An 11,325-nucleotide genomic window follows, 5' to 3' on the forward strand; every position below is an offset into this window, starting at 1 on the left:
TTTTAAAATCAACTCTTTAAATTTACTTACTAATTTCTCTAATCCACATCAAGAATTACAAACATAATATATGTTTTAATTAATTTTTACATATTATAAGCAACTACAGTATGATACCATAGCTAAAACTCTTTCTCAAAATTGATAAACCATAAAGGTGCATATACTTGCATTTAGTATACTATGAAGAAATAATTAAACATTAAATAGTTATGATGAGGCTTTAATAGATAAGAGCTTTAAAAAGTGGATAATATAGTGAATGCTACTATAAACTTGAACTAGATTGCTAGAAAACAAAAGTCAAAGTTACTGCCACAAGTGTTCTTTGCTTCAAAGACTACTACATACAACCTTATAGAATCAATGGTTGTAGACTGTAGATATTGTCCTTCTTTGTTGCATTTTATTTTTTTATTTTTTTATTTTTTTTTTTTTTGTTTTGTTTTGTTTTATTTATTTATTTATTTTTAATACAATGAACTAAAGTTTAAGAACTATAGCTTTTTGAAGGTTTTTGCATATGTGAAGGTAGATGTTGAAGACCTTGAGATGATAGAATCTTAAAATCAAAATTTCAACAATTCTAAGGTGCATCAATTTGGCAGTAAAAGAGAACTGGAGCTACTGTTGTGAAGCGTACTAGACAAAGATTGATGGTAATCAAAACTTAATCCTTTATTATAAGAGCACTGCTTGAGCTAAAATGGCCAACAATAGACTTTTGACTTATCTCATTGAACTTCCACCTTAGGTAAATTGAGTTAACTTTAATTGAGCTTAGGTTAAAAGGAACTTATGTTAAACTAGATGATTTTCTTGTTAAATAAATTTAAGCAAATAAAAGAAGAATTTCAGCAAATTGAATAGAAATTATATAGATGAGGCTAAATTAATAATGAATGGAAAATAATTGATGAAGATTGATTGAAATTAGATAAATTTTTAATTATGGAAGAAATTTCATTCATAGATAAAATTTTATCTTGGATGTATTTTGAATTTTGGATGATAGTTAATATTAGATAAAAACTAAAAAATCAAAATAGATAATAATAATAATAATAATAAAATTATATAGTCTTAAATTAAATCATATAAAAAATTATTTTTTAAATATGTATTTTTTTTGAATTATTTGATTGCCTTATATCATTTTTAATAGTATATAAGAGAAATTTTTATTAGTTAAGAAAATTAAGAATTTAAGACATAGTAAAAAAAAACTTAAATAATTAATTTAGAATTTATTTAATAGTTATGAATTAGAATAGAATTCCAACTAATAGAAATTTATTTTGCTTTATATTATCAAAGAAGGATTTTGGAGTTGCTTTATCTTTAAGTAACATAGAAATTTCTTGAAAAGCTTCCTAATACCTAGTATATAGTAGAGTTGAATTCGAAGGAATATTTAATCTTAATAATATATCTCTTAGAGCTCTAGTTCACCTCTCTTAGTATTGATTTTGTATTCATCTAGTTTAATCAATTTCTTCTTAGATTTCTTATTGAAACTCTTCTATTCAACTTTTTAGCTAGTCTTCTATATAATGTATCTATGAAACTTTGTTAAGATTGCCCTCTTATCAATATTAGAGCTTGATCTTTGTTAATAAATATTTAATTATCTCTCTTTTTAAAGGCATCTAAGTACTTTAGATGTTATGGATTATGTTCCTTTAAACTAATATTGTTTAGATTTTTATTTTTTATTTTTTCTTTTATAATGGTTAGAAATAGAAATATCAATATAGTTGAATCTATTGAGTCCTATTTATATGCTATTATGAATATCCTAAATACTTTATCTTATAGAGCTATTGAAATTGAGAGAATTTTGGAAGATTTTATAGTAATACAAGATTTGGAGCAGTTTAGATTGTGATGCAACTACTTCCTTAAGCTTCTATATGTAAAGAAGCTATAGCACTTATATTTCAACAAGAAATCTTACCTATTTAATAACATGAGGAGTCTCAAATTAGTCTTTCAGAAAAGTTTTATGGCATATTTTTTAAGTTTTAAGGATTTATTAACTAAATTCAATTAATAATTTTTCTACAATCTAAGAGCTATTTAGAAAAAGAATTATAAGTTGGTTTAGTTGAAATCTTGGTTATAGCACAAGTCTTACCTTAATTTGCTCCTTTATTTGAAAAGAGATCTCTAAACTTGAGCAACTTTAAAGAATTTTTAGAAGTATTTGTGGACTTATTTGAAAAACATGATAAGGTTCAATAGATGACAATAAAGATTTGCTCATTACATCAATGGTTATGCTTTACATCAATTTATGTATTTGATTTTTGGCAATTGACTTGAGACATCAATTGAGATGAATAAGCTCTTGTAAGCCAATCATGTTAGGGAATAAAAAATGATGTAAAAGATTTATTATTATCATTATTTGATCTTTAAATAATTAATGAAGCTATTAAAAAAGTTATAAAAAGTAATAATTGATTATTTTAATATTTTTAAGATCAATGCTCATAAACTTTGATAAAGCACTACATTGAAAATTTATATTCTATTACTTCAACAAATACATTGCTATTATACTTTAGAACTAAGAATATGAAAATTGGTGTAATATGATTGAAACTTCTTATAGTAGAAGAAAAGAAGTATCAATTTGAATAAGGTCTATGCTTGTATTACAATAAACGAGGCTACAAATCTAAGAACTCTTCAAAGAAACAATGCACAACTAGAAATAAGAATGCAATTGTTAAAAAAAAAAAAAAGTTCCAACTATAATAGGGATTTTAAGTAAATATCTTATTAGATTCAAAAGCATCTGATTACTTTTTAGATGAAAAGTTTATCAAACTTTGTAAAATTATTTTAATACAAAAGTCAAATTTGTACACATAAAAGTAATAGATGGTCGACATTTAATTTCAAGTAATATTATTTATGACACCATATGACTGAAAATATCATTTGAAGGCCATAATAATAAAATAATATTTAATATTATTAAAAATCCATTCAATCCTATCATTTTAGGACTTTTTTGGTTGAAAAGATATAATCCATCTATAAATTAGAAGTTTCATAAGGTTGAATTTCATATAAAAATCTTCTAAAACAAATCCATATTCTAACATTTGATGAATGATATTTCTTGAGAATTCTTTAATAAGTTTATTATTTTCTATCTTAATGATATCTTAATCTACTCTAAGACTCTTAAAAAATATGAAAATACAGAAGATTAGTCTTAAAAAAGTAATGAGATATAGAATTTTATGCCAAATTAAAAAAATAAAATATTTTATTAACCAAAAGTTGAATTTTATGAATAAATTATATCAAATGAAGGCTTTTCAATGGACTCATAAAAAATTCAAGTTATAATGGAGTAAAAAATTCTAAAGATAATTTAAAATGTATAATATTTTTTTTGATTTGCTAATTTCTATTAAATATTTATTAAGAATTATTTCCAAGTTGCTATTCTTTTCTACTTGGTTGATATTCAAAAATAAATTAGAGTGGGGACTTGAAGCACAAAGAGCTTCTCAAGATTTGAACATAGCTTTTACTATAATTCCAATTTTAATTCATTTTAGCTTTATAAAATCTCTTTATTTAGAGACTAATGCTTCCAACTTTATATTAAAAATTATACTATCACAGATGGAAAAGAATAGAAAGTTCTACCTATTTGTATTTTATTCTAAATAATTTTTAATTACAAAAATTAATTATTAGATTCATAATCAAGAATTTATTATAATTATAGATTCTTTCTAAAAATAATATCACTTATTGGAAGGAACTATACATCTTATGATTGTATATATAGATCATAAAACTTAGAATATTTCATATTATCTTAGATTCTAAATTACCGCTAAGCTCGTTAAAATATGTCATTATTTTTTTTTGATTTTATTATTACATATTGACTAAAGAAAGAATAAAGAATATTATATGCTTTATCTAGAAAATCAGATCTTGCTCCAAAGACTAGAAAAGTAACATTTGATCAATAATATGCAACTCTCTTAAAGCAAGAATAATTATATCTTTGTGCTACTTCTATGGTTATACTTATTGATTTAAGTTTTTTTGAATAAATTTATTTAGCATCTTCTAATCAACTAAAGAAGATACTTGAAAGTAAATTGGATGTGTATTTTTATTTCCTTTAAATTACATACTTTATGATTAATTAATAGCACTCGATATGTTATGTGAAATGACCTTTGTTTAGATAACAAACTTGAATTTGTCATTGTTAAGGCATTTCTTGATATTATGAACTAATGTGCATGCCAAATTATACTCTTCTAAATTAATATTATTGTAGTTAAATGACCAAAGTGTGTAACATACTTAATAGAATAAATCTTTAATTCTCATTAAGAGATAAAGCATAGCTAGAAGTCTTCTTACAATGAGGAAAAATCTAATTTCCTAATGGGAGAATTGAAAGTAGTGAAGTCAAACATGTCATATACCACCTACATTGGCATTAATCACATAAAAGCATAGTAGCAACTCTTTTCTTCTCACCAAATAGAAAATAAAAAAGATCAATTATTATAACTGCCAATTCAAGATGTATAGAGTCATCAATAGGAAGATAATAAAGAACACAATTTTTTGAGTGCTCTCAATACTTTTATCCATCCTTACCTTCTAACAGCAATATTCTACTAAGTAATATATTTTTTAAATGTAAAATTGTGTACCTTACCTTAACATCAAGTATTATAGGCACTTCATATTACAAACATACATAATCTCTAAAATTAATAAACTCCACTACAAATATAAGGATATTACAAAGTCTTGTAATGTTCAACAATAGATAATTTTTCTATAGCTATATACATGGTTTTTTTAAAAAATTCTGTTTGGTAATGTAGATATTAAGCTCAAACATCAAGACCATTCAAGTCTATAGCTAGAGCTAACTTTTCAAATATTGAGTTAGATAGTATTGGCTTCTGTCCATACAATAACTGGTAAAAATTAAATAATATCAAATATGATTTTTTCTAAAACAATAATCCATTACAATCTATAACAACATCAAGTATCAATTATGATGGATTCCATGAAGTAATTTATACTTTTGTAATGTATATTTGACAATGTGAGTAACTTGCTCAATTAAGTCAGCTACCTTAAGATTATTTCTAGATGTGATATAATGATTTATCAAAGCTTTAGTATATAAAGCTTCAATTTTTTTTAAAAACTTTTTTTCTTGATCGATTAAGACTTTACCAAGTGCTCCAAAACGTGCCAATATTCAATCAAAAAAAGCCATAGCTACTAATACTAAAGAATTTTGTAATAAATCTATAAGTTCAATCTACTTGTGTAATTGCTCTACCATCACTAATATGTATTTAGCTGTGATTGCTCGTTTTACTTATTCTAAATTAATCTAATGGAAATAAATCCATATAGAAGGATTCGAACACGAGGAATGACTAGTTGCTTAAGCGTTCACGTTAGGGTCACACAATCAATTACTTCCTGAATGTATCATCTCTATTTCTAATATCTGAATACACAAGGAAATTATAATCTCCTCCTTCATCTTATTGGTCTCTTCCTTACAGCAATTCAGTCATACCAATAACTACTATTTCTACCAATATATTCACCCTCATAATCTCTAACTGTAATACTACACCCTCACAGCTTTCAATACACAATTATCCTCATTCCAATCACTGGAATTCTTCACATAGAACTGCCATTCACATTATGGTGTTTCACACAAACATAGATTCATTCTCTCTGTTGAACTACAATCAGATTTCAGCATTGAATCTTTCTTCTTTTCAAATAATACCAATCATATTTCCATTTCATAATTCATTTCATAATATTCAGAAACTCTCAATCCTCTTATTCAAAGAAAATAACAAACAAAAGAAAAGAGGTAGTACCAAGCTTACCCCGGCTCACACTATCACAACGATGGTCCTCGGCTCATGACTATCATAGTCTGGCCTCTTAATTATCTTCTACAACTCCTATATACTTTCCTCTGATTCTCCATATTCTAACCATAATTCTATAATTAACTACTTTTAAGAACTAAATCACTCATCCGTCCTCTTGAATTTCTTATTACATGGACTATTAATATATTTTATCAATATCTTTCAAAAATGAATTAATATCTATTCTACATAGTTCCACTTCTATCTATGCAGCGTCCTCACAAATACTCAATTGATATCTATCTAAAAATTATCTAATAAAACTCTACAAAAATTGCGATCCCTCTAGCCTATCTAATCAATCAATTGATGCATTATCAGTTATTGGTTCCACCGATTCCAGTTCCAACTGTAAATCTTTATCCTCCTCCAATCCTTCTATTGGCTCCTGTCTCAACTGAGCTGAAAGGTCTTCATTATACTCATCCAGTATACGGACTTGAGTATCAAATTTTAAGATCTAGACATCCTGAAGTTCCAATTGTTATTGCTGTTGACTCATCCATTCTGGAACATCTTCAATTGACACTTATGACCGGATCCTCACCATTAACTCTTAACTAGAACTACTACTCTCAAAAATACAAGAAATATAAGAAAATGGTACTCCAGCCAACCCAAAATAACACCACAGAATGACTTTAACTGGTGTCCTACTCCTATTCTTTTACTACTTAGTGATAATGACAACATGTTATCCATACTGTCCATGAAAGGTAATGGGAAGTAATCTTTCTTGGTGGCTGCATTTAACTTTTGAAAATCTTGACATATTCGGATTTTTCCATTCTTCTTCGGTACCATCACGATTGGTGATACCCATGCACTATGCAGAATAGGATAAATAAAATCTACGTCGAGAAGTTTATCCAATTCCTCTTTCATTAAAAGAGAATATTTTGGATTAAGCCGGTATTGTCTTTGACGAATTGGCATAACACCCTCCTCCAAAATAATCTAGTGCTCACACACGTCAACTCGAATCCCTTTCAAATCCTCATACGACCACGCAAAGGCAGATTTGTGACGGATGAAAAACTATTTTCAAGCATCCAATTCTGTATCAATAATATCGGCATATATTTTAATTAGCTGTGGCATTTCGTTGGTACCTAGGTTGATAGATTGATACACAGGGTCTTCAACAACCTCTGATTTAATTGTCTTCTCTTGATCTAAATATCTTGTATTATCCAACATATGAGAACCACCCAAATCTGGTTCCAATGTGCTGACTCTATTGACTGTAGAATTATTCATCCATTGGACAATAGCATGATCCAAGTTAGTCGCATCGTCCTGATGCAATAAATATTTGCTGGGACCTCCACATTGGTACACCACTCTAGGGTATAGTGCTGCCTCCATTAGTATATACCTACTAGGTTTGTTCCATGTAGGATTAGAAAATGATCTTGGTTGTCCCATTGGTACTGAGGGAACTTGGTTTGATGATGTCGGTGGAGCATATTGCTGATACCTCTGCTGCTCCTTACTGTAGTTCTGGGGGTTTGATGTAGACCCCTGATTAAAATTGGAACTTTGAAAGTTATTGAATGCTCAATTTTGTCGATTAAATCGATTTCCATTTCATCCAAACGTATTTCCCATTTGTACTTGATTGACATCCCATTGGGTTGGTGGGATCATGGTCTGATTATTAAATTGTTGTTGTTGTCTTTGTCAATTTCAACAATTTGCTGTTAGGTGCTTTCGTGTACAAAATGTACATTGATCCATTATTTGTGAGGGTGAGGAGCATTCTATTACAGAATGATCGTGGCCCTTACAATTACTGCACCATACATTGGTCCTAGTATTGGTAGGCTTTTGCCTCTTCTCCTTATCTTTGGCCATATTGACGGCCATTTCTTCCATTTTCTTTGTCAAATTCAATAATAAGGTTTCATTGGAATCTTTTAGAGCTGACATTATTGGTATCTCTGTCGTAATTAATGCTTATTGTTGATACGAAAAATATGGAGCATACGCTGTTGTCACATTCGGTGGTATAGCTTGCAATGGAATGACATTAACTGGCCCCTGAATATTGGTATTGGAATTGGTCCCTGTTTCTAACATCCGTGGATAACTACCCACTGATTCATTCCAAGTCGGATTTTGATATCTACCTTGAATTGGAATCATCGTGGCTCTTGTAGTTAAAAATTGATCATAATGACATTCTTCTCAGACCTTGGCTCTATTAAGGGACGCAGCCACCGTAACGGGTTGAGCTTCCTTTACAAACATTTTTAGCTCTAGTGGGTGCAAACTATTGATTAATATGGATAAGATAAATGCCTCCGACATTTGGTGATTCGGCCACTTACTAAGTATATCAGCCACTCGGCCATAGTACGATTCCACCGCCTCCCCTAGGATCATTTTATTGTTCATTAACTTCTCTCGAAGGCGGTCCTCAAAACCAATTAGCCAAAAATGAGATAAAAATACATTCTTCAATGCTTCCTAATTCGGAAATTGACCCACTGGTTGGCAATTGTACCATTCAAATGCCATGTCTTTTAAGGTCGTCGACAGCCATTGCAACCAAATATCTTCAGTTTTGCCATTATTAGCTACACATGCTGTAAGAAATTGAGACAAATATTGATCGGAATCTGCAGCCAAAAATTCTTGAAAAGTAGATAATGGCATGACACTAGTCGTACGATTGCCTACTACACCCATTTGTACTGCAATCGGAATGGCTGATCCTCCTAACGCCATTGAATTTCTTGTTTCGCTAAACTCCATTTTAAAATAATCTCTGCTTTCTTTTATTCTAATTTTTGAGCTCTCAGTGCTCCTTGATTTACTGTTATTTTCTGCAATTAGTTTTATTGGTTGAATTACAGGTGAAAATGTCAAATTTTGAAATACAATATAGTTATCTTTATTGGTGACCAATTTATGCCAATCTGAAGAGCCACTATTGCTTGTTTCAATGGTACCTCCTACTGAAAAAATATCCAATGGAGTACCAAATTCTTCTATGCCTCCTTCTCTTTCAATTAACGGCCTCAAGATTTCCACTGGAATATTAACAAAATTTCCCACGAGTGTTCTTGGCAGTTTTTCTAACGGTACATACGACTGCAAAATTAATAGTCTGTCTAGTTCTTGATATGTTCGGATGTGCTGACAAGCTTGCAACCATGGTTTAATCCAATTTTGTCGATGCTTCCTTTTAAGAACTATTCTACATGAAGTAACAACAAGTAATCTTGTAAAGTCCAAAGATCAATGATAACACAAATCTATAATAGGTAATGGGTTCAACTAAGGTGATAAAGTGTTAAAACTTGATTTAATTCAATCACACACTTCATACTGAGAAACATATGTCGCTACTTGTTGATACATATTACTTCATCAATATTAATTATACAATATACAATATATCCTGGATACTTCAAAATGTCTAAGTTCTTTATGTACTTGGTGTTATAAAGAGGTTCTTTGATCTAGCCTTGGAACTATGTTCCTAATTCCATCACGCCACACATGCAATAACAAATTATTTTCTCAATAAAATCTTATTATTCACTAACTAATCCTATTTCTTTTTATATTAGATATAGCTGAAGAAAATATTATTTATTAAAGCTTATATAAAAATATAAGATCTTTCTATACATTGCTAATTATTAGATTCTTCTTCAGTTCCTTATTTGAATTCTAATCAAGAACCATGATTGTAGAACTTGACATTAAAGTTAAGCATGTGGTTATATACTATTTAGAAACTACTTCTCGAATATAATTTCTATGCCACCAAGCTTCTTTTAAGTCTTCTTTTAAAAGATATGGATTATGAAAAAATCCATCAGCATCCAAATTGATAATGGATGCCCAATGTATAACCTCAAAGTCATATTTTTGAAGCAATAAAGCCTATCTTATAAGCTTATCAATAAGCTTGTATAGCTCTATAAGCCACTTCAAAGGTTGATGGTTAATTACCAATATGAAATGTTGACTATACAAGTAAAGTTAAAATTGAGCATTAGCCAAAACTACTATTAAAACTTCTCTTTCATCAAATGAATAATTTGACTCTATATTATTGTGAGTATAAAATTCATTCTTCAACTCAAATTACAAGATGGCCTCAATTAAGAGTTATTTGTAATAAGTGGTATGAAGTAAAAAAAAAATAGTAAGAATAAAAGAAGAATAAATATAAAACAATTGAAATAAATGAAATCAAGCAATTATACAATCCAAAATTTAGTCTAGTGTGTTCATTGAATCTTTACTTAATAAAAAATAAAAAGTAAAAGTAAAAAATATATATTTTTAGAAATTTAGTTTTTTTAATCTTTCTAATGATATATAAAACATATAAATTTTAATTACTATGAATAAGTTATGAAGGTTTAAAAATAATAAGTAAATAAATAAAAAAATAAGTAAAAATAATTTACCTCAAGAATAACTTGCTTATAGATCAAAGATTCGAATCTCACTAAAGCTCTCATGTAATGTATATGAGTATCTATGAAAGGACACAAGGCCTTAGATTTATCCTCCTAACTACCTTCAAGGTGCTACAACTTATATGGAACTTGTGCACCTCCATTCTTATAAGGATTATACTAGCTGCCGATCCTCCTACTAATAGATCCAACATTTTTGCAATTTTGACTACACTATGGTGTTCAAAAATACCCAAATAGCCTTGGATCCTTGCACGGCCTTCAAATCTTACTCCATTTCTTCATAATGGCTTCCAAAGTAATAAAACACATTTTTACCAAAGTCTTAAAAATTGCTCTAAAAATTCTAAATAATTTCTAAATAATTTCTAAATAAATTCTATATAAATTCTAAATAAATTATAAAAATTCCTATAATGGTTTTATAAAGCTAATATCAATTTAAGACTATAATTTCCTATCTTTATGATTTTTTATAGTAATAAAATTAATTTAAATCCACTATAAATCTTACTTTTTATATAAATAATTAAAAAGACATGAGGTTCTTTTTTATATTTTTTCTAGCTAATAACTAATATTTGTAGTTTTTTACAAGTAATATGTATAGGTAGAAGGCTAATATAAATATTGACCTTAATAAACAATCCTTAATACTCAATAATAAGTAAAAAATATTAGACTAACTAAGATAATTGTCTCGAAGACTTACTAAGATTCCATTTCTACAACTAACATTTTTATTTTTTATTTTCTAATGATTTTTATAATATTTATTATATATTATGATTTTAAGCACTTTAAATATATCTTTTTGTCCTAAAACAACTACTAAGTTGATTTAGTAACTCATATCTCTTGAATCTTCAAATTAGATGGATTTTGTTGAGAAAAATTCT

Source organism: Physcomitrium patens, chromosome 23 (assembly GCF_059467195.1).
Source record: "Physcomitrium patens ecotype Gransden chromosome 23, ASM5946719v1, whole genome shotgun sequence".
Classification (NCBI taxonomy): Eukaryota; Viridiplantae; Streptophyta; class Bryopsida; order Funariales; family Funariaceae; genus Physcomitrium; species Physcomitrium patens.